We start from the raw sequence: 24,107 nt of genomic DNA on the forward strand, positions 1-24,107 counted from the left end.
GCCACAGAGCCACAAAGAGGAGGCATCTCCGATCTCCGGACCCTTGGACAAAAGTGGACAGCCGAAACTTTTCTATGGGAAGTCGGAGTTAAAGGCGTTTTTGTGATGCTGCAATGCTGCACTGTTGCACTGTTGCACTATGTATTGCAATGCAGCAATGTTGCAATGTTGCAACAAGCTGGCACGCGAGCAGCGAAAATTGCCATGATGCGGTTTCCCGCCACTTGCCCAAGTTTAGCAGGGAAATTAGCGTAGATAAATATTTCCGAGGAAATTCCACAGCCGATGACCACTGATCGATAGGCAGGGGTGTGTATTTTGTCGATTCCAGTTGGCTTTCCGCTGCAGGACAGCGAATTCCTCACTTGCGGTTCCTCACTTGCGGTTTGCAAATTGCTGGCGCGAATGGAGTACACTTCTCCCCGGATCGTCGACGTTCTTTTCCCGGATCATCGGCGGCGTTCTATGGGGTGATTTCTGGCTGATAGACAGCTACAAGCGCACTTAATGCCGCGAGATGAGGGGCGGCATGGCCATGTATCTTTAGCTATCACTCGGCGTGCAAGATACAAAGCAGATGCTGACTAACCCCAGTCGCATCCCCCCCATCCTGAGTCTGGAGTATCTCTCCCCCCCCCAGAAGAACTCATCCAAATCCGACTGCCGTGGCACTTATTTTCGTTGTCTTTGCCGGCTGAACTCGGCACTCGAGTCTCACACTCCTTCTCTGGAGTCGTTTTCCCCCACAGTTTGTGCGCATGCGCTCTCCAACTCTACACACATCTCGCGGTTTGTTTTGCTACACTCATTCGTAACATATGCAGTTATATGAAGGAAAATGCCGAGTCGAAACTAAGTAGATATTAAATAATAGACACTAAATACAAGATACTAAAATATGAACGGGAATCATGAGTGCGAGAAATGAGTTACTACATTTTAGAAACTATTTTTTCATGCATGAATGTGCATGTATACCTAAAACTATAACCAATGACTCAAACATTAATTTGGAAGTTAGTTTACTTCGATGTTTATTTTTCCTTATCTTTCTTATCTTGCTTATTTTCAAGTCTTAAGCCGCACTTAGCGCCACACCACCACGTGCAGGCTCTCTCTCTCTCTCTGCAACTATCTCTCCACGTCTCCCTCTCTTGCGCTTGCCAGCCGGCATTCGAAAGTCTCCAAAGTTGGCGCCAAAAGTGCCGCCTGCTCCACTCCGCGGAGACAGCAGCAACACCAGCAACACCATCCACACGCTCGCGGTCCACCCCAGGAACAGGTTCCACCCGGGAGCTCAGCCAGGCGGCGGCTCCAAGTCGATTCCGATTCTCGGGCAGTTGCTGTTGAACCGTCGCACGTAACGCACGCTGCAGCGGAACTACTGGCTTGTGTGCTTCGGATCGGAATTCGCATTGAGTTTGGTTTTCGATTTCGATTTCGGTTTCGGCTGCTCTCGGATTTATCGGTCGGTTTGCTCCGCTTGATCGGTTGGCCAACTGCAACTGCAACTGTGCATTCGGCAGTTGCGATTGATGGACTGCAGTTGCCGCGCCACGCAAACTCTGACCTCTGACCCCGGACGGACAATCAGCGGGTTCTGTGACTGAGAAAGGGCGCTTTTTATGAGGGTCCGCGCCATCAACCGCCAGAATATCTCAAATAAAAAGTCCAATTTCGGCTTTTGGTTTTTTTTGTGCTGCCGGGTTTTTCGATTTTAGCATTTCGCATTTCGCATCTCGCATTTCTCGAGCTTGTCGACGTCGTGTGCGCGGTCTTCATAAATTATACAAGAGCGCATTTCGCGAACGACTTGCAAATAAATAAGCATTTACGCTTTTATTATTGCCCGGCGTGTGTGTGTGTGTGAGTGTGTGTTTTTGGAGCTGAAGGAGTTCTTTGGAAAAAGCTCCCATGTGGCGCAAGTCGGAGGAATAAGAAAAAAACCGAGGGTTCCCCACTTAAAAAATATATCATCTTTGCATACAATCAACATCTAGCCATAAAATTGTGTTCTTCAAACCATAAGAATATAGGCATTTCGGTCTGATTTGTGTGCGCTGATAAGCCAGTGATTGCCGGGCATAAAGCCAAAGCCCCAAAACGCGCTCTTCGAAGCCCCCAACACAAAGATATCTCAAGCAGGTAAGCAATAACTCACCACGCACATTGAACCTTAAACATTGAACATTGAACAGTAAACATTGAACATTGAACTCGAAGTGTAGGCAATGCAGCTAAAGTGCAATGACATCGCGGCGTCATTATGCAAATGTGTTAATAGCGCAATGAGCAGCGTGTGCCTGCATCCTGATGCGTCCTCATCTTGGTCATTATAATCACCATCATCATCAGCATCGCAGCTCTCCAGCTTTTCAGCTGCGGCTCTCCAGCCCCAACGAACTGCATAATTGGAGCGCAGCTAGCTGGGTGTCTCTAACTGGCTCTAATGAATAAATAAGTGCCACTAATAGTTTTCGCACTTCCTGTTCTCGGCCATCAAGTTGCACGCGTTCTCAGCTGCAGGAATTGAATCATCCTATCTGCCACATCTGTATCATCTGCCACATCTGCATCAACTGCATCAACTGCAGCAACTGCATCAACTGCATCATGAAGCCGCAACAAGGCAGCGTCCATGCTGACAATATTTAATTATGAAGCTGCGATGGCGATAACCCAACTGTCTGACTTCTTTTGCTATTTGTATTTGTCCGCGACATGCAAGAGTTCTGTGCAGGGGATGCACTGCAAAAAACAGTTTATATAGTTCTATATTTGGGTAATTCCAATGTTCTTAACTGAGTTGAAGAGCTATAGAAGCTATTTAATCCCCAAGCAGAGCTCACAATTATCCACTGGAATATTTTCTCCTGGTGTGGACAAGTCAATTCCGCAATTGTGGTTCTTGCAACAGCAACACTAACTGCTGATGCGACTGTTGCTGTTGCTGCTGCTGCTTTTGTGTTGCTGCTGTTGTGTTGCCCGTGTTGTCGTTGTTAACGCCATCATCGCTGGCATAATCATTTTCGCTGCTCTTTCCCACACAAATCGGCATGGAAATGTTTTCATTTGGCGCATTTACTTTTTCCATCTCGAGCGGGGAAAACGAACGAAAACTGAAATTCTTGCCATGGAAATCTCAGCAGTTGGCATGGCAAATATTTGCGCAATTATTATTGCAAACTTCTTCCGCAGCTGCGAAATTGCTTTTTTATTTTGGGGAGCTTTGTTTTTATTAGTTTAGGATATGACTGACTATGATTTGATACTTTGCTTTCAAGCTACGAACATAACTGCAGCTTTGTCACACGTTTCATCGGCCGAAATTCGCATGCGAATTCCTCTCGGAGGGAGAAAAACATTTCCCATTTCCTGTCCAACAATGTTGTGCAACGGATGCCCCATCATAGTTTCGCCAGATAAACATCAGCCAGACAACCAGACAAGCAGACAACCAGAACACTCGAATGACTTGCGCAAATAGCCGGAGTGGGGAAAAAAAAAGTGAGCACCACAAGAATAAATACAATTTTTCAACGAATTTTCCCGACTTCCTCATTTGCTTATCAGCGCCGGTGGAATTCTAAATCAGGCTGGGAAAGATGGCTCCGCTTGATTTCACTCACGCAGACTCATCAACTTTTAATTAGCTGTAATTTGTAATTTGTAATTTGTATTTTGTAAATTCAACGTCAAACACCGACCACGCAGTCAGTCAGTTGAAAGATGTCGCCGCCTTTGCCTTTGAAGCTGCCGCAAATGCGGATGGCTGAGGATGATGATGATGTTCGCCACACTGACAGATTGCTGATAAAAGCCAAAAGCCCCCCCTCAACTGCCCCAACCAAAATCGCCTGGTTAACCCTTTCAGCGCCTCTAATCGCCGGCAAAGTCAGGCCACGAGTCGCGGTATCCACAGCCCCATATCCATCTAACCAAAGCTGCAAAACGCCCATCCATCAGTGATGAGCGGCAGCTGTCAGCGGTTTTGCCGCTTGGAAAGGATTGGCCATCGAAATTTGACAAAACTGCTTCGCTTATAAATGACTCTTTGATGGCTAATAGCTACCCCTTCCCCAAAACGAGGTATTGATTGGGGTATGGAAAAAAAGGGGGGAAGCCACTCGTTTCGAGTGTCACATTAAGCGGGAATACAAGACACTTTAAAGGTTTGGTTGCCCACTTCTCATACCACTAATCACTGGCCAGGGTCGTAAATCCACTCGACTGTTTCCCATTCCCACTCGCATTGGCAGTCGCATCTGCAGCTATAAAATAATGCTCTTGGTATCCGCTTTTTTAATTAGTGGCATTATAAATGTGAACACACATATATGTAATACATACATGGGTGCTGTACTAAAAACAAAACTTTACGAGCTAATTTTATGGCTCTTGCAATTTATAGACTTTTGGCTCATGTGACACAAGCCTAACAACCAAACTAACAACAGACAACAGAGCCACTGCGAAAGCAGCAGCAACTTTCCTAACAATCTCTATAAATCCCCATCTCGCAGCAGAGGCACTTAATTAATTTCTGTAAAAACTTTAAGAACAAAGGGCTGTTCGTTCACGTTCACGTTGTTGCCGTTGTTGCAGTTGTTCAGTTCGGATGCTATAGTTCCTATAGCCTAGTTGTTGCACGTTAATTTCCAATTTGAGGCGAAAAGAAAAGAAAATAGGAAAAAAGCAAACACAAGTAATGTCATACATAGCAGCAAAATCAAAGCCCAAAGAAACAACGACGGCAACTTCGAACACAGCCGTAGAACTAACTGCAAACTTGCAGCTTCAGCGCTGAAGAACAACCAAACAACCAAACAACCGAACAAGCGAACAACCAGCTAGCTGAAACGCAGCAGAAAAGCTTGCACCACTTTCCCAACTGCAACTCGAGGTTGTGTGGTTGTTGTAGTTGGTAACAGTTACCTGGGCGCTAAACAAAAAAGACAGAAACAGAAAAAACGGGGAAAAACGGGGGAAAACAAAAAGGAAAAACGGGGGGAAAGACTGCGCACAGTAACCAAGTGAACCGGGCTGAGAAGAGATGAGAGGTTGATGCTGTACACTTGGGGAAAAAAGTGGCAAACTAGAGCGCAGAACTAGAATGTTGCATGTACAGAAGAAAGTTCTGAGTGGATTACAGCACACACTGAGATTTCGGACATCCATAGACCCAGATTTATATTCCAGTGTAGTCTTGGCTGCGAGAAAAGGCTTTAGAAAGTAGCCAGAGGAGAGGTGGAGGAGCTGGAGGAGCTGGATGGTGGCGGGCCCAAAGCCAAACCCGTTGGCAGCTCGACTCACTTCTGCAGTTCGCGTGATGCAATTGCCAGCGCCGGAGCGCCAAAAGATTGAAAGCAAACGACAGCCACGTAACTAGAACACTTGACGGTGCTGCTGCTGCTGCTGCTGCTGCTGCTGCGGATGCCTCTGCTGCAACAATTTCCAATTAAAGCAGTTACTGCTGCAGCTTCAGTTGCTTGGGGATCTGCGAGCTGCGAACTGGGAGCTGGAAGCTGGGATCTCAGAGCTGCGATCTGGGATCTGGGATCTGGGAGTTGGAGTCCGCTTATGTGTCGCTTGCGCAATCATCATACGACGCGACGGCCACTTCTGACAGCTCCAACTGCTCCAAGTGCAGCAACTGCTCCAAGTGCTCCAACTGCTCCTTCTTCTGCTTCTATTTGATTTTCTATTACAGCAGAGTTGAGCTGAGGCGAGTTTGTGCGACAGGAAGCCATCCGTAATGGGCCTTAAAATACACATTTTATGCCCAGCTAACCATCCCCAATTAGAGCTTTGGGTTAATTGCAGTGACGCATAGTTGCGCATTACCCCCACCACATTAGCCCCACCAACTGCAGATCCATCCATCGTCCACAAATTGGACGCTCCCAGTGGACAGTGGTCAGTGGACAAGTCGGAAGCTAACGGCAGCGCGGTTCGAGCTAATTGATCATTAGTTCTATTTCCGCCGTGAGATGGCAGCGACTTGAAGTTGTGCGTTTCTTGCCACGGAGCTAGTTGGGTTTGGGTTTCCTACACATGAGTAAGTCATAAAGTGGCAACTTTTATGACAACCGAGCGCATGTTGCACGCAATCAGCTGGACAGGCCGAAATTCTAACTTTGGATTTCAGTTGGATTTCAGTTGGGTTGGGCTCTCTCTCCTCTATAAGTCCGATTTCCTTGCAATCGTTTTTTATGCGTTCTCTGGCTGGAGAACACAACAAAAACGGATGGCCATAAAAGAAAATGTGTGCTGCATGCAAGAATCTAAGGAAAAGCGAGCGGGGAACTGGGTGAAATCGATTTGTATACGGTATGTAGTTCTTTATTACAGTTGCGGCCGATGAAGAAGACTTTTGTAGAAGTCAGCGGAGGAGAAAAACCAAAGTGGGTTGCATTGAGGAAAATGCGATTTTCCTTTCCCGAGATCGCATGGCATGAGAGGGAAATGGGGAATGGGGATAGTGCGTGGTGACTAGCCAAAGACCATAACTATGCAACGAGTAGTTTACCAACTGCCCACCGAGGCATCAGAATCTCAGTTGACTGATAGATAGATAGATTTCCCGCCAGTCACTGACCCACTGCCCACATGCAAATGAGTTGAGTTGAGTATGAGTTCGGGAATGGGTATCTCACGGATGCGTGTGTATCTGTATCTGGGCTGGGGACGCCAAACTGGGTCGGGGGATCTGCATCCAGATATATGTAAGTATGTACATGTGCCTGGTGCGTTGGCGTTGGCGTTGAGTGAAGTCTGGGGTCTGGGATCTGAAGTCTTCTCCTGGCCTTTCCGTTTTTGGGAAAATAGGAGCGAAACGAGAGGAGCACCTCCAACTCCACTGCTGTGTTGTTTCTGGCTGCATCTTTTGTTTACTTCTGGGTTAGTTTTTGCTGCCGAACACATTTGGTTTTTATTCCACGAAAGATGCTGCCAGAAAAGCGAGAAACCCAAGAAAAGTTGAAGCTGGAGCTGGAAAAAGAACAGAACAGAACAAGCGATCTTAATTTACGTTAGCTCGTTAGCTGGAACTACCGTTAGGCGCTCAAGTGCAGAAAACTGCAGCAGCATCTGTTTTTGTGGCCAAAATGCCGATACCTTTTTTGGGCATTCTACCAACGCCTCCAAAGTTCCAAAGCTCCAAAGCTCCAAATGCTCCATTGTGTCTGCTTCTCTGCGGTTGGAGGGCGCGTGAAAAGGCCAGTATCGCGGCCTGGTAATCAACAGTTAGTGGTCAACAAATAACAAAGAAAATTAAAAAGAAATTCGACAAAAAAGCGAAAAAAGACATACAAAAAAGACAAAACTAAAATACGAAGAAGTATTGCTATTGGTTTCGCATGCTTTATTGCCAATTGGAAAGTTGGCTGGAGTGCCAGAAAGCCAGAAAGCCATTGAAGCCGCTTGGAGATTGGTGTTAGAATGCTTTACGGGCCATTGTCTCGAGTTGGCCGTAATTGGAGGAGCCGTTGGCCGCTGCACTCTGAGCTCTATGCAAAAGCCATAAATACGGCAAAAGAGCCGAAGAGCTGAAAAAGCGGTTAGGTAATAAATTGTGAACGGCGGCTGGAGAAAATTGATTTAATAACTGCGCATCATTAAAGTGTCTTAATTGCATTCTTCCGCGAACCAAAGGCTAATCAACCTGAGAGTTCGCCTCGCACTCGGCCAGTGATCAAACGTCTTTGGCAATCCATCAGATGCCGCTGAATGCCAATGCCATAATTTTCCCAGCTCCCAGTTCTCAGCTCCCAGTTGCAGCCAGTTTTCCCCGCTCCTTGGCCAACCAGTCAGTCAGGTGCCGCTGAGTCAAGTCAATCAATTAGGCATTTTAGGCATTTCAACACATGTTGTTTACAGTTCTAATTCTGGCAGCGTTTCATTTAAATGCCATCGTGTCTGCAGCAGAAATGCAGGCGGATCATCAGAACATCAGAGCATCAGTATATCAGTATATCAGAATATCTGAGCATCGGAGGTGGAGCAAAACTATTTTAAGCACGCCGCTCGCTAACGATTTCCTGTTAAATTATGCTGCGACTCCAGAGGGAAAACTGCGGCTAGTTAGACTTAGTTAAAGACTTAGCCCAAAAGAAAGGGAATCGGAAACCGCAGAGAGGTCGTAAAGCGAAATAGCCGAAAATCAAGTCTCAAGTATCTTAAATGGCCCCGAGTCACGCTTCATCTTGAGTAATATACTAATGATTATGTTTAGAACAAAGACCACTCATCGGGCTAATTCAACATTTGAGAAATGCCTTCCGCTGCTAAATCGACCCCTTAACCCATAAAAGTATCTCGCTCGCAAAAAGCAGAAGACGGCTGATCAATAACTTGGCAGCTACTCAAAAGCTCATTAGCTGCCTGGATGTTGGAGTAGAAAATTCCCAGAACATTAGAACATTTGGATGGCCACTTTCGCTGGGGGGCGAAAATAAGAGTGCCAAGCACCTCCAATTTGAGAGGGAAAACCGGCAGAACGTGTCTCGAATGCAGTTGGAAAATCAATTAGTGCTCCAGTGATTAACGATTTACGATTTCCTTGTCCCAGGAGCTCAGCCATCGCCAACAGAAATTGACAGCCCACATCATACTGGCCTCTTAGTTCTTAGTTCTCATTTCTCAGTTTGTGGTTCGCAGTTCTGGTCAACTCAGTTGGCTAAGGCCAGAGCTAGTTTCCAGTTATCTGCTAGACAGCTTTGATTTATTCACAGCCCACCCACGAACAGCAGTTCCACGGCAGCCCAAGTTTATAAATGTTTTACGAGCGGTATAAATTTAAATTAGCAAGCAAAGGTCTTTAAAATAAACAAGGCAGTGACTCCAGCTGGAAGTTGAAGGCAGAATGCTCTTTGAAGCTCATTTGAAATTTCCGAAAATTTGTAGAAAAACATTCATAATAAAGATAAATTTCGTTGAATAGCAAAAGTATTGCTAATCATTACCATTTCTTTCTTAGGCACATTCGTCTTTCGTGAATTTTAATTAACTAGCGATTTAAGATCGGATATTTGTACATAATCCCCTACAGATGATGGCATTTAAGTTATTTTTTATAGCCCACAGACGGCGATTATTCAATAATGGTTATGGGTATTTTATATTTTTGCAACTTCCATTTGGCCAATAAAGTTCCAAGAGCCAAACAGTTAGGCAGTCAGTCATGGCCAAGAGTCCGGCTCGAAAAGATTCTCACTGATCGCCTGATCATTTTCGTTTCCTAATGGATATAAATTGCACCATCATTTGCAGGCGAACACGAAAATTTCATTTGTGCAGGCGATTTATGATGACGCATTAGAGCGAGCGAATACTTTTCGCGGAGACTGTGCGGCATGGAGTTTGGCAGTGGAAAGAGGTATCCAGTTCTATTGGATATCTGCGATTGACCCGTATTTCTGGTTGAGCTCGTGCCGACAGACATTTAACCTTGACACCCAGCCTTCCACTGCCCAAAAATGCGGGGTCAAAGGGCGGCCGTTCGGCTCGCTTGCCGTTAGATTTGGCGCAATAAAAGTTTCTTTTCCCGCTTTTCGCTCGCTCTTCTGCTTTTTGGCCTTTTTGCCATTTTGCGCAAGCTTTTTTGCTTTTTTGCTGATTTTGCTGCTCACAATCGCCGGGCATGACTCAAAAGTACAGGGAGTGAGTGAAATACAGAAATAATCCCAGCGAAATAAATTGCAAAATCTTTCGCAAGCCAAAGAAAAAGTGCGGCATTTTTTTATGATTCTGTTTGTTTGTTTGTTTGTTTGCCTTTTGCCTCAGATATCTGGGTGTAATTTTATAGTTAGCCGAGTTGTTGTGGAACGTGATGCTATTTCCATTCGCCGGCTATATTCCCCTTTTTATTGGCCGGGAAAGGCGAACTAAAAGAAATCATAAATTTGCAGAAGCCAAGACGCTGAATATTTAATAACGTCGATGGGAATCGAGGCAGGAGGTCGCAAATAGGCATTTCTTCCAATGAACGCCAATTACGAGTACTTTTCTGCACAGGCCTCTTTAAAAATGTATGTCAATTGGTCAATTTCCGCCCCTCGGCGAGTGTGGGCCAATTAAATGTCATTTACCTTATGTGCCGACCATATAATGTCCATTCCCATCTCCATTTCCATCCCCATTCCTATACGCCCATCTGTATCTGGAGTCCAGCTCAACCATTAGCCATTCGCAAAGCAAATCCTATTTAAATATTTATATTAGAAGCTGTCCCAGTCTGTGCGCTGCTCCCCTCTTGGCCCATCGCTCATTTGGCCAAATTGCACTGTGGGGCATTTTAATTAGGCAAATGGCCGATTTGCCTTCATAAATGCAGACATGCACAAAATTAGCGAAACTATATCGCAATGTCCGCCGGCGATTGACAGTTCAATCAACTCGCGGTGCAAATTGCCAATGCATTTGCAACAGCAAATCAAATATTACGTATACGCCCCGCAACTCGCCATCGCCACTCAACCCCCGCACCCCTCACCGAAAACAACTACGAGCCATTGTTGTGTCAGCGATAACCAAAAAAAGGCAAACAAACACGATGACGGCGGCGACAGCGACTCCAACACCTTTGGAGTGGCAATTTGTTGGCGCTGCCACTGGGATATGGCTGTGGATGAAGTGGAGCCCATGGAGGCAGCTGCTCCGGTTTGGCGACAAGCATACTGGAACGAGTGCCCTCGGCTGGCAGGCGAATGCGAGCAGTTGATACCCTACCCTAACCCAGGGGTTTCACTGCGACTCCGACACTTCAAAGGGAACCGATTGACTTGGGGTCTTGGCAGCATTACAATGTGATTGATTGTCATTTACCCATTATTTCCCCATTATCTGAGCAAACAAATGCTTGCCAGACATAATGCCGCGCTCTGCTCACACATTCTGATTCATTCACTTCCGAAAAGAACAGACATTACCTTTTAACTTGGAAAACTGTATCGGTAACGTGTGTTTGTCATACTTATTTGCTTACATAGGGATACCATTACCATTAGTTTTCAATAAAGGGTATTCCAACGTCGAAGTGCCAGGAACAATGAGTTAAACCCGTTGTGGTCTAGAGTCTATGACTCAAGCAATCAATTGCCAGCGGCAACAACAATGCAGGCCATACTTGAGTGGAAAATCAGGCATTGAGTATCTCAAGAATGACTTAACGGCAGCGAAAACTTTTCCAGTAGCAGTGGCAAAATGGCAAAAAGAAAATGAAAAGCGAGGAAAGGCCACAATGAGAGCTGCTAATAGCTGGCAACTTTTGAGTTGAGATGGCGATTGCGTGAATGCTTTCAGACTTTCAGACTTCCCGACTTTCAGACTTTCAGACGTGTTGCATTGCAGTTCCGGCCAACTTGAGCCCAACTCTGACTGCAAGTAGAGGGTATGATTTCACGTCGTGCTTCAAATGTGTCAAATGCATCGATGGAAATATCTGTAATTTGAATCGCTTGCAAAATTTCCATTCGCATTGCGCAAAATGGCAACGGCAAAAATTGCGCACACAAACAATTATTTGGAAATTGTTATTTCGAGTTGTTGCTTTGGCTTTGGCATGCTTTTCCGTTGCCAAGTTGGCCATAAATTGTAACAACTGTCGTTTGCATATAAGTATCCCAAGCTCAATAGCTGGATGCAAATGCAAATGGAGCTCCAGATTGTGGGACACAAATGTCAATTTCCAGTGCGTTTATTAGGTGCTCGAGCGATGATGCAATGCAAAGCCTTTTAGAGGAAGCCAGTGACTGCTCTTCGGATATGTATATCATATCTCAGCTCACTCGTTCGCATATTCAATTTGCTGAATTCATAATAAGCAAATCTTGTTCTGCTCCTCGGAACGGGGGCCTTAGGGCCAATACACTCAATTAATTATTCATTAAACATATCCTGTCATGGTCTCCATTAACTTGCTGCTCTCCTCGTACCATTCACTGTCACAAATCAAACATATCCATCGACCATTCTCCCCTTTAATTAGACACAGAAAATAAATTGAATTAACAGCGTGAGCGTGGAAAGAAGCCAGCTACATAATTGCTACCATGGCCAGAAAATGTTTAATTTGTTTATTTTGTCGGTTTTTGGGCTTTGGGTTTTGGGCTTTGGCCCGCTGCGTTCGTACCGCAATTTATTAGCAAGCCGAGGGAAACAAAGAAAAAATTGATTGATCTACCAACTGGGCAGGGTTCAATCAAAATGTGTAATGAACGAGCCGGAAAAAATAGCAGAAAAAATGTTAAGCACACAAAATTCTCGCAGAAGTCGGGGTTTTGGGAAAGGGGATTTTTGGTTGCGAGTTTGGTTTTCATTACGACGCCGCCGCCGCTCGTAGCGGGCTCTCGTTTTAATGATACAATTTAAAATCAACGCAGACTCATGATTTTGCATATTTCGAGCATTAAACTCGCTTCGTCGGCTGCGGAGAGCATAATTCAGGAATGGTTACCGCATTTCCCCCAGTTTCCCAGTTTCCAGTTTCGCTGTCTCGCTGTCTCGCAGTTTCCCAGTAACAACAATCAATGCCCGACGCCCGCTGTGATTTGACCAAAAAAAGCTGAAAAATAAAAGAATAGAAAAAAGTATAGAACAGTGACGGACCGGGTCTGTAGCTGCCAAAGTCATCAAATAAATAACCGCGGGACCCGCAGTGAAAGAATGGCAGGCCAGAATGGGTGTGTCCCACTGGCCGCCGCCCCTTTCCTTGTTCTTGTGGAAAAGCAAAAAAAGCAAAAAAAGCAAAAAGGAGGAAAGTTGGAGGAAAAACATTTTGTCTAAATGGCGAGGCATTACTTTTAATTAAAAGCAGCGCGGAGCCATCCGCAGAAATTGAACTTGAACTCCGCGACCATGTCTAATTCAACGTCACAAGTCGGGGTCCATGGACACATGATTACCCGTAAGCTGACATCACAGAACAGCACTGAACATCACAGAGCGCTCCGCAGATCCGACTTTAATCAGTTGGCCACGGCAACGAGCCCGCTCTGACATTTGATGTTAATTTGCACTGAGCGCGACATCGAGCATACGCAGCGTTGTCCGTCCGCCAGCCAGTCGCTTAATTACGTGCAAGCGAACTTTACAAGCCATAAAGCACACACGACATCTCGTAATGTATACATTTTAATCGCGAACGCATTAATTCAACTACATGTAAAACCACCTCCAAAGGTGTAAATAAAAAAGACCTGGTTTGGATTTGAAAAAAAATAAAAATAAGGCGATAATCACACAAACAAGTTTCGAGTGGTATTTCAAATGCGTTTTAATAACCCAGAGTCCGTCTGGGTCGATTCCTGACTTCGACAAGCCCACGCCCGACTCTCGATTCCCGGCAAGTAATTAGCATAAAGCACGTGCGCCTGCCTCATTCGCATGCCAATGGGCTTGTCTGGAGGTGGATACTCGTGGCTACTCCCGGCTACCTGTTGGTGGCCATGCCCACTCCACTGGAATCACAGGTGCGTACACGTCACGCCCCTTTAAAGCCCCTTAAAGCCGCCAGCTTTGGGAGTCTTTTTGGCCAGGTCTCTTCTGGCCTGGACATGGCCCAAAGCATCTGGCTGGTCGGCTAAGCCCGGCTCAACTTGGCAGACATTTGCACAATCCATTTCATTTCGTTCTGCTGCATTTCATTTCGGACTTCGCTGCCGCTTGATTTATGCCCAGCGGCCAAAGGCACATGAATCACAGCCAAAAGAAAACCACTGAAATTCGGTGGATTGCTCAGTATGTTTCGGGTTTTATCCCTTACAAGAGGACTTATGGAAAAATCGCTTAGCTTTAACTTCCATTAACTTTTTAGTGCATTTATGAAAATAATATCAAATGATAATCACTACAATCACAAAAGAGATGTGCGATTTTGAACACAATAGTATCGTGCTGAAAATCACCTGTGGTTTTCTTTATCAACACAAACGACGACTTGCATTACATGGTGACTGCTCTAATTACACAGATTAATCCACTCCCGTCCTCCAGCCCAATTACAGGGTATGCTTGCCGTGCCATGCTGACATTTCTAGTGCAAATGGAGTAAGTGGAAAGAGGGGTATGAAACGGGGGAATTGCAGAGATCACTGCATTTATTGTGTACCTGCAGATTTATGATCATGCAACCAGCACCTACTCCCAATCCATTGTGGTGGTGTTATTTTTGTAGCCCCAGATTCGGCTATTGTTGCCGCTTTTTGCGGTCTGTGTGTCTGTCGGTGTGTCTGTCCATTTCACGCTTTGCCAAATTGCCAACTTGACCGGCTCGAGATGAAAAACAGATAAAGCAATGAAAATGCGGGCAGGCGTTTGCCGTCCAGCGGTATCTCGGCCAGTGCGCGAACATAAAATGTTATTTAAGGCGAATTTCGGGCACAATTTGTTGTTAATGAATGCACCACTTCGGCCAGCTAGCCAGCTCACTAGCTCACCAGCTTGCCACAGATTTTTACAGACTTTTTTTTTTGTAGATTTTTACCGATTTTCCAAGCAAATTGCGCCCACAAATGAGGTCAGGCAGCCGCACAATGTGCGCCCGTTAGCTGCAGCCAAGCTCCTCACGTGCTGACTTGTGAAAGTAAGTGCCGCAGCTGGATCGGATCTCTATATAGCTTTGGCTGCACTCTTTTATATATACATCTAGCGAACACCTCCCATTCAGAGTGGGGCAACCTGCATCGTGTGAGCCTGCCACTAACCTTCACATAAATTATTCCCATCAACAGCTGCAGATACGAGAGTACGAGAATACGAGAATACGGGAATAGGTGGAGTAGGTGTTCCTCAAGTCGGCCAGCCAGGCGGCAGTTTAATGTTTAAGACATCGTGATAAGCTGCAGATATTTATCTGGCCAGCAAATTACATGAGGCAACGCCTCAGAGAGCAGAGATGAACATGCAACATGTGGCTCTGGCTCTGGCTGCAGTTGCAGTGAAATGAGGTGTCGAAACAGTTGTTAACCCATACTCATTGCTCATACGCCGCGTGGTACGTGGGAAATGAAGGAATTAAAGCTGACCTTGGGGTTGCAAGGTGGCCTTTCTCCAGGGCTTACTAATTTCACGTCCCTTGGTCGTGATTGATTGAAATAAATCATCACGATTATGCCCTGTAAGAAAATCCAGGAGAGTTTGTTATTTTCTATGAATAATACTCCGCAGTTTATTGACTTGTACACATTGCAGCCAGCACTCACAATGTTTACATACTTATGATTCCACTATCATGGATGGATGTGTGGTACTTGGAAATATTTTTAATGAGCCCCTCAAAATCTAGCCTTTAATTGGCTGCCAAGAAATCCATTTCCAGTACACAAATATTTGCGTATTTATTGTTGGCAATCCGTAGAGCAGGCCAGGCGAAGCCAAACCCATATTTCTCGTCCATAGGCCGTCTGTCTACGTGCACTGGCAATCATTTCGATAACACTTGAATACAAAATGAGGGTCATTAATTTTATAACAAACTATGTTGGCCTGCCGTGGCAGTCGACCAAGTCGAGGCACACTTGAAAAATCCCCATTTCCAGATGGGGATTGCGGCTTATCCGCCTGCCTGCCAATGTCGCCTGTCCGACAGCCGACAGCCAGTCAATCATAACCCGTTTCGGCTGCCTTGGCGAACAAATCAAAACTTGTTATCGTTCCGAAAAGATCTCTAGGACCAATAAAATGTATGTGGCCAGTCCACACCACCTCCGTCATCTCTGCCAGCAGACTGCCATCTCTCCCTCCGCCTGGCTGCCATTCGATGTCCATGGAGCTGCAATTGTCAGGCCTTACGTGTTCGCCCATCAAAATGCTGCACGCCTCATCAGGCGAATCAAACGAATGAAAAAAACCCAAAAGAAAAACCCATGAAATCGGTGACACTGTCCGCCGAATGGATGGCCATGGCTGCAGTTTAATTGCAGCGACTGTAGTGTCATTCCGATTTGAACCTGGAGTCGTGGCCATCCTTCTTTTTGGGTCATGTCGGGCTAATCAAGGACTGGCTGGGTCACGCCCACGGCCATTTATCAGCATCAGAGCGAGTCTAAGTAGTAGTAGGCTCAGCTGTTGCCTTTATTAAAAGTTACTTTTCGCCCGCACTGCGAGAAATGGCAAAATGTTTGCTATCTCAAAAGTAACTTGATGTAACTTATAGCTAATATGTTACAATCATATTTAAGCTCGACAGAGTCCTAGACACCATTCTTTGTTCGAGTGTACCTATAGACATTTTTGTGTTTCACTGCAGCCGTGGCAAACGTGAGCTTATGGTTTATGGCGACTTAATAAGGCTGTGACCGGCTATCAGCCTGTTGCCCCAAACCAACCACGATTGCCGCCCTGTCGGCATCTCTGGCTAATGGTTAATGGCCAGCCGGCGAATGAGGCGATTCTGGCGGGGAGGATGTGCCCGGCACATTAGGCACAGCGGCCAGCAAATATCTGGGGAAGCTCACAGTGGAAGGAAGCTATGGCAGCTATGGAAGCTAGGGAAGCTATGGAAGCTATGGAAGCTATGGAAGCTGTATAAGCTCAGGGATGCCGCACGATGATAAACAACCGAAGCGTTTTAAACGGCTTCATTAATCTTATTCAGCTCTGCGCTGCGCTTGTCTATTAAAGCCTTGTAATGCCCGCAAGAACCCAACATCCAACAGCCAACATCCAACAGCCAACATCCAACAGCCAACTTCCAACTGATGATGAGCAGCTGTGGCAACCGCAATCAGCGAGCTGAGGCTGAAAATCTACTACCTGTCAGCTTCATGTCATTCCGGCATTTTATGAGCTGTTGCTGCAGATGAAGGTGAAGTTTGGCCAGGAGCCAAAGGTATCCTACCCCCCTTGGCTTCCAATAGAAATGGCATTGACATTGGCGTAACTGTTACTGCCGACTGCTCACCGGTTACTATTTACCAGTTACCACTTACCACTTACCAGTTAGCAGTTACGAGTTACCAGTTGCCAGTTGCCAGTTGCCAGTTACTGGTTTTACTGTCACCGCCAGCAGTTTCAGCTGGGCTTCAGCCTCTTGAGGATGTGCCAGGGTGATGTGTTGGGTAATAAGTCTGCTTTTCAGCAAAAGCTGCAGATGAGCATTCATCTAGAGCTCTACATAAGTGAAAAGGAAATGTATCAACCATAAATCAAATTTAATCTTCAAAAATCAGCATATGTACATATGTAGTTTTCCTGCGAAAGTTTAGCAGATTTCCTGCCTAAAACTAGAATTATTAAATCAGCTCCCAATACTCAAACTCCAGTTCTTGTCATGCTGCAAGTGGCCAGCATCTGCGGTCTTCTTTGCGATGCCGCCTCATCATCAACATCATCATCATCATCTTCATGATCGGCGTGCTAAACATGACAATTTTCATGGGCTTATCATTTCATAATGAATTTGTTTTGTCAGCCAATAAATTACGGGCAACACGCCGCGGGTCTACCTACAAGAAACAGGGCCTCTATTGGGCCCAAAGAAATGGCTAGCAGCATCCGCAATAACCGGAGAAGAAGAACTATTATGCTACATCATAATCATGCGAGAAACATCATTGGCAGCGGCATAAAAAAGGCAATGTCTTCGGCTTTATCGTGAGACTCGTTGATTTACTGGCCCGCAGTTTGTTTAGTTATTAGCTTTTGCCCTTTTCGGCCCAGAACAAATTGCATTTTGATTTATACGGCTGGAATGAGTTTATCTACACGCGACACAGGGCATCGAAATCGGAAAATTGTAATGGAAAATGGAATGGGCAGGAAACGAGTGTCAGACGTCAGAGTGTCTCCCACATCAAAAGGCTGGAAAATCGAAGGGAAAATGCCAGTCACCATCCAAATCCACATCCATTTCCCGCCCAGTCCGCATCACAAGCCACATCAAAGGGCATTAAAATTTCAAATAGGTAATTAAGTAAAACGCATAAACCGCACAGCACGAAGGCATGCGATTATTTACACTCGGCAAGAAGCGTTTGCCATCGGTTGAGTACTCAGATTTCAGATTTCAGCTTTCAGCTTTCAGTGTGTCAATCAATTTGCCTTCCTCTGGCTTCACTTTGCGTTTCCGTGTTCAAGTGCAGCAGCACACGGCAAAAGCAAAGTGTATTAAATAAACCGCAAAACGAACGCTTAACTCAAACACATGGTGGGCAAAATACGGAAGGGCCCCGCCAGCCAGCAACTTGAGTGTCGCAAACAACCGTCATGCAAATTGTAATTGAGTCGTACGAACGGGGGAGTTGGGGGTCTGGAAACCAGGAACCGAAATCCCCAGACCCCCAGGCCTCCAGATCCGCAGACTCGCAGATTCGGGCTCATTATGGCTGTTGAGCTGAACCTACGAAACCAGCAACCTGCAACCAGCAACCAGCAACCAGAAACCGAAATCCGTAACCAAAACGAAACGAAACCCAGCCGCCTGTAAATATTTGGCCATCCTTCGGCACTTGCTCTACTTTTCCCATTTGCCGCAATTAAATACATTAACGAGCGACATTTTTCACTGGCTAAATGCCGGCTTCGACGACGGCCTAAACTGAAATGTCTGCTGACCCGTTTATCCCCAAAGGCATTTTCCATTTTCCATTTTCCGTTTTGCGTGGCGTTGACCGCCGTTTTTCACTAACTGTGCTTGCCCCTGTTTGCCGTCGACCAATTTGCTGATTACGTTTATATCGCATAATGCCATAAAGGGATCTGTGTTTTTATGACTTTTATGACTCTTATCGGCTGTCATCAATCTGCACTGCACAACACCCCTGCGAATGCAGCTCCTCTTCCCCTTGTTCCCAAGTTTATGGTCTTTGGACATCCGACCGTCCAGCTGACCAATTAAAAAGTACACTAGACGAGGGGTTTGTTTATCACTTGGGCTCTAGGTGATTTACTAGGACAAGTCAACTATGGCCATGACTCAGACTATCAAGCTAAAGATTCTTGAATATGAAGCATTTTGTAAGCTAATATCAGTAATCTAAGCGGATTGCCTAATTGCGGCGATTATGTGAATGAAAGTTAACCAACTCGTTTTTCACTTTATAAGTTATGCAAATTGATTCACCTCCTCATTTCTGACCAGCATTTAGCTTTTGTGTAAGTGGTTCAGTGAACTGGCCCCTTTCTCCGACTCTCTTTCGCTATTTGGCTGAGATTCATCCGAGAATCCGATAAATGGGTCAACCGAATGAAACGAAACCTGTTGTGCTGTCACATGGCAGCGCATTTAAATAAAATTCTTATTAATGTGCAAATGAGCTCTGCCACTTGACACTTTTGATTTGGCCAAAGCGGGCTTTATGGCATGGCATAAATGTGTGCTAATGGCACTGGGACCTTTTCCCACTTTTGGCATACATTTTATGACCCTTCTTGACCGCCTGCAAGGAGCCTGATATGACAGAAGTCCTTCTCCTGGAGGCCATAAATACTGGCCAAATTCGAGATGCAAGATGAAGTGCCAGTTTGGTGGCCATAAAACGGGACAACAGGAAAGTGTTTTGTGGTTGGGCATCAATTAAAACGCGGCGGCTAATTGGAGCCATAACTTATGTGCCAAAGTCGGCAGATCGCTGCAACTTCAGCGGAAGGTGGAAGGTGGAATGCTGAAGAAAGGTAGCAGGTGGTGTCCTGCGTCGTATGGCGACAGAGGAGCAGTCGCTCAAATAAGTAAATTGGATTTACCCCGGCCACAAGGCAACTTTGCCTGATTGCCTGGCGGATTGGGGACTCATGGGCGCTCCGCTCCGCTTCCTTGGAAGGTTTGTCGGTTCTATTGCTGCTATTCCTGCTACTTTTACAGCTCAGCTGACAATGTTGCCAATGTTGTACGGTAATTTTACATAAAAGCACATAAAGTGCAATGTTTGATCGTAAAACTTTTTTACGACATTCTTCCTGTGCGCATATATAAAAATGCCTTTCAGCCAGCCAGCTGACTCCTCCTCGGTGGGTATTTTCCTTTATCTGCTCTGGCGCTTGTATATTATACTCGCTTGTATATTTCCTCCGCCCATTTCCGCCTCTTTTCTCCTCCTCCTCCCAAAGCTGCTTTGAGCTCTTCTGCCCCCCAGAAATTGTTTGCTCATATAAAATTTGTAACACGTGTGCCGAAGGTGGCGGTATTTGAAGATCTGGGCGGAGCAGCAGGACCTATAGCTATATGTTACCATACTATCCCCCCACATCCGAGCTCTCTGCATTTCTATTTCGGTGCGTAGGAGAATTTATGTTGGCCTGGTTTATTGTTCGGCAGCAAGCGAAACACTTTGGAGAATTGCCGCCACCAGCAGCAGTAAATCGAAGGTGGAGTTGGGCTGGGAATAGAGCCAGGAATACCCAGGGATGCCCAGTGAGTGGGCGTCTTCAGCGCGGAGTAATAATAATCTTGGTAATTTACCCAGCAGCTTGGCCTCATAACTGCAATTGCAGTTTCCGTTACCTTGAGCTGCAGTCGGCAGCATTTAAGCACTCATAAAGTTAATGACATGCAGGGAAGCCCAGGTGAAGACCAGATGAAGTCAGGGAAACACCCCCATTCACAATTCAGCATACAGCATTCTCACTCAGCAGATTCGAGATGCCTGGGATTCCATTGTATCCCGGAGGTATGCAAATGCAACTGTCCCATTTACTTGCCTCTGCATGGCGGCAGTCATTAAAAATAAAGCAATTTTCACGCATCTGCCAGACCGAATAGAAAATAAAATGCATTTTCCGCCACATGACGAATGGGTTGATTCTATTTTACAGTTTCGCAGCCAGCCCATCCATCCTTCATTAAAGCACAAGAAAAGCGGGAAAATGTATTTCTCTTCTTTATTTCTATATATATATATAAATATGTGTTGCATAAAGGAAAATACACAAGTGCAGGCAGGAATGGGGGTGTGCAATGATGACGTTACCTTCGGCAACCACCGCACGGAGCATGATGGCCAACAGCACCGGGATACCCTGTAAACAGGAGAGCATGTCCACTTCGAGCTGCTCCGTTTGGCACCGAACGTCCGTCCGTGTAATCAAGTATTTACCTAACCGCATACAGCGCGAGTGCAAACACTGCTGGGTATGCTGCCACATGCCTCAACTTTTGCTTGGGGCACGCCCCCTCGCAGACAGCCAGTCAAGTTGTCCTACAGAGCAGACGAAGGCACTCGAAAAAAATACATGGTATATTCGATAAAATATATATCTAAATGTATTTGCTAAGTAACTTTCAAAAGAGCTTAATACCTTGTAGAGCTTGCCACGGTATGCCTAAATTGTTTTTGCATGCTACTTACATTGCTACGGCAATGTTTTGTTTGCAGTGCATGGCCTTACCTTCAGTCTGAACTCTAGCCGGCATTTCCAAGTGCAACTGCAACTGTGACTGCGCCTGCAACTGCGGTTGTGGCGCACTTTAAGCGAATTTCATTTGTCTGCAGCGTCAAGCACTTGACAATCACTCACGTAGCCGTGCAGCTTCCTGCCCCCTTCCCCCTCTGCATTTATGCCACCTTCTCCTCCTTTGAGCCCCCCTCCTTTGAGCCCTTTTGGGCGCCCCCCTTTTGGGAGCCCCTCGATAAGCCCGCTCCCTGGGCGCTCGTCTGGGCTTTGGCTTTGGCTCTGGCTTCGGCACCGTCTGGTCTTGGATTCTGGGCCTGGATTCTGGATTCCGGGTCTGGATGGTTGGTGTTAACAAGTTCCCATGCAACCGCTTAAATATTAACGCACACACGGCGACACACGCTGATTCATTGGAGGCAGCTGTCGTTGTCGGCAACTGTAAATAAATACTCATGCAGCATACAGCACACGTTGCAAAATCTTGTGTGTCATTGCACTCGACAGCCAGGACTCGGCCAGAAAAATACAAGAGCAACAAAAAAAATTGCATTGCAGATACGTGACTCCAGCAGGGGCAAGAGTGCAGCGAAATATTTGCCCGCGAACCGCTGCAAATCATTAAAATCATCGAAATGCCAGCGAGCGGCATAATTAACTGCAACTCAATCAGTAAACTCGCTGCAAATGCGGCATGGGTATTTCATTCGGGGCACAAGCGTCAATGCAATTAGAGCCTGTCTGGATGTCTTGGACAATCCAATTGGGGGCTCCACGGGCTCATTACGTGCCAAATATAAGTGGGAAAGTGGGAAAGAAACCGGGAGGCAGTGCATCTGGTTGAATCTGGCTCTGATTGTGGCCCCCGTCGAAAGTGGGCGCCAAGACACGCCGTCGACCGTGTTAATTGCTGCAAATGCCTCAAGGTATTCCGAGGCCCACGCCCCAGCCCAGCTGCCCCAACCTCCAGCTCCCAATCCTTACTCCACCCTCCAACTCCACCCTTCGGACCATGTGTTATGTGGCAATTGTGTGTGAGGTGGCTGTAAAATTTATGCCCGCCTGCGGATTGCCAACTTGCGTCTTGTGGCCACGTCTCTGGCTTTGGCTACAGATATGCACACGAAGAAATGCCATTGACATTAGCACAATTAACTAATAAACTGTATGGTATTCTTGTCATTAGGTGTCTAGTTGCAGTCTCTGAACAGAATGCTATTTTTCTATGAGATTCAGGATATTTATCTTCTAAGCAGTATGCTGATTTTTCCAGTGCACCTCTGGCTGTGCATATTGCTCTGCAGAAATGAGCCAGCTAGCAAATTCTCGGAAAATAGCGCCGCAGTCAGAAAACCAGACGAGACTAACAGAGACTAACTCGTGAACAAATATTAAGTAATTTTGCGCACGCATATCTCAAGAGGAGCATCGAGTGGCTCCGAATGGAAGATATGTGCATACGTATTTTTCCAACTAATTCTGGACGGGATTATGTCATTGTTGAGGTCTTGAGATGAACGAACGCGTCTCAGACGAACCCTTTAACAGCTGTCAGAATGGAATTTCCCTGAAGCCATCGCATGCCCACCTTCCATTAAGTCTCAGTCATTTGCAGTCTACGAAAAATAAATGCCTTTGCCCTTGGCATCAATTTTCCAGCTCATTTGAGAGTTATTTACATCTCGCTGCCCGACGCCCCCCAAAAACCAATAAGCCCCATTCCGTAGTCAAATCAACCAACTAAAAAAGGAGGAAATCAGTGCCTCTGTGCTATACCTTTCATACATATACATATATCCCCCTAATGCTCCAAACCCGGCGCGCATTTAATCATCATTAAAGCCCTAAAGTCGGAGAGTCTGGCACTGCTTCAGTTTCTGGTTCAGATTCTGGTTCACGTTCTAGCCTGGTCTGGTCTGGTTTGGTTTGGTTTGGTTTGATGAGGTTGGGCAATCCTTCCGAACCCGAAAACGAATACAAATCCAAGCCCAGCCCCGAGTCTCACCTTTTTGCCATTTGCACTCTTCGATGCTTTCACGTTTTTCATCATCATTACCAGCAGCTTCTACGCACACAGCACGGCGGGTAATAAATAATTTCGTTTAGCCAGAAAACCAGAGAACCAGACGCAGAATCCCAACCCAACCCAAACGCCCACTTTTGCCAAGCAGATGGATGTGCTGAAAGTTTGTTTGGCTGGGTGTTACTTCCGCAAACATAAAATGGCAAAAATGAGGGAAAATTGGGGGGAAATATAGAGGAAAATGGGGGTAAAAACGAGGATGAAGGGTCCTCTGATCCATTGAAATATGACAAAATGCTGTTTGAGACATTTTCAGTTATTGATACGCCCGTCCGTCCATCAAGCCAAGAAAAGCTGAAATGAATGCAAGTATCGTAGGGAGCGGAGCCACGTTTATGATGATGTGAGGAGCACAAATATTATTAATATACGTAGCAGGCAAGAGAAGAAAAAAAAATAAAGAGCCAGCCATGGAAAAGAAAGAAAGTAGTAAAGTCGCCCGGAAAATTGAAAGCAAAGTTTCGTCTGATAAATGCGGAAGCAGAAAGGACGGGTGGTTTCTGGCAAATGCCACACGCACTTTATCACAAATCAAGCCAAGTTCTTCCGGCCGGGGTGTCTAAAATGCAGAGGAGGGGGGTTCAGGGGTTCTGGCCAAAAGTCACGCCCACCGCCCCCTGCTGCTGTGATAAATTTGATGGGAAAAGAAATTATGAGGGTGTCGCTGGCTCAAGAAACGATTCTGATTCGGCTGCTGATG

At 45.9% G+C, this 24,107-nt stretch overlaps 1 protein-coding gene across 7 annotated transcripts in view; it reads left to right on the forward strand.

The window, feature by feature from the left end:
* The first annotated feature begins 1,354 nt into the window (after positions 1–1,354).
* LOC120451565 (band 4.1-like protein 4A) overlaps positions 1,355–24,107 on the forward strand; it is a 58,131-nt gene continuing 35,378 nt past the window's right edge. For all 7 annotated transcript variants that reach the window (XM_039635373.2, XM_039635374.2, XM_039635369.1 and 4 more), the window contains exon 1: positions 1,355–2,145. The gene's annotated coding sequence lies outside the window, so the exon portion shown is untranslated. The remainder of the gene's footprint in view (positions 2,146–24,107) is intronic.

Source organism: Drosophila santomea, chromosome 3R (genome assembly GCF_016746245.2).
Source record: "Drosophila santomea strain STO CAGO 1482 chromosome 3R, Prin_Dsan_1.1, whole genome shotgun sequence".
Lineage (NCBI taxonomy): Eukaryota > Metazoa > Arthropoda > Insecta > Diptera > Drosophilidae > Drosophila > Drosophila santomea.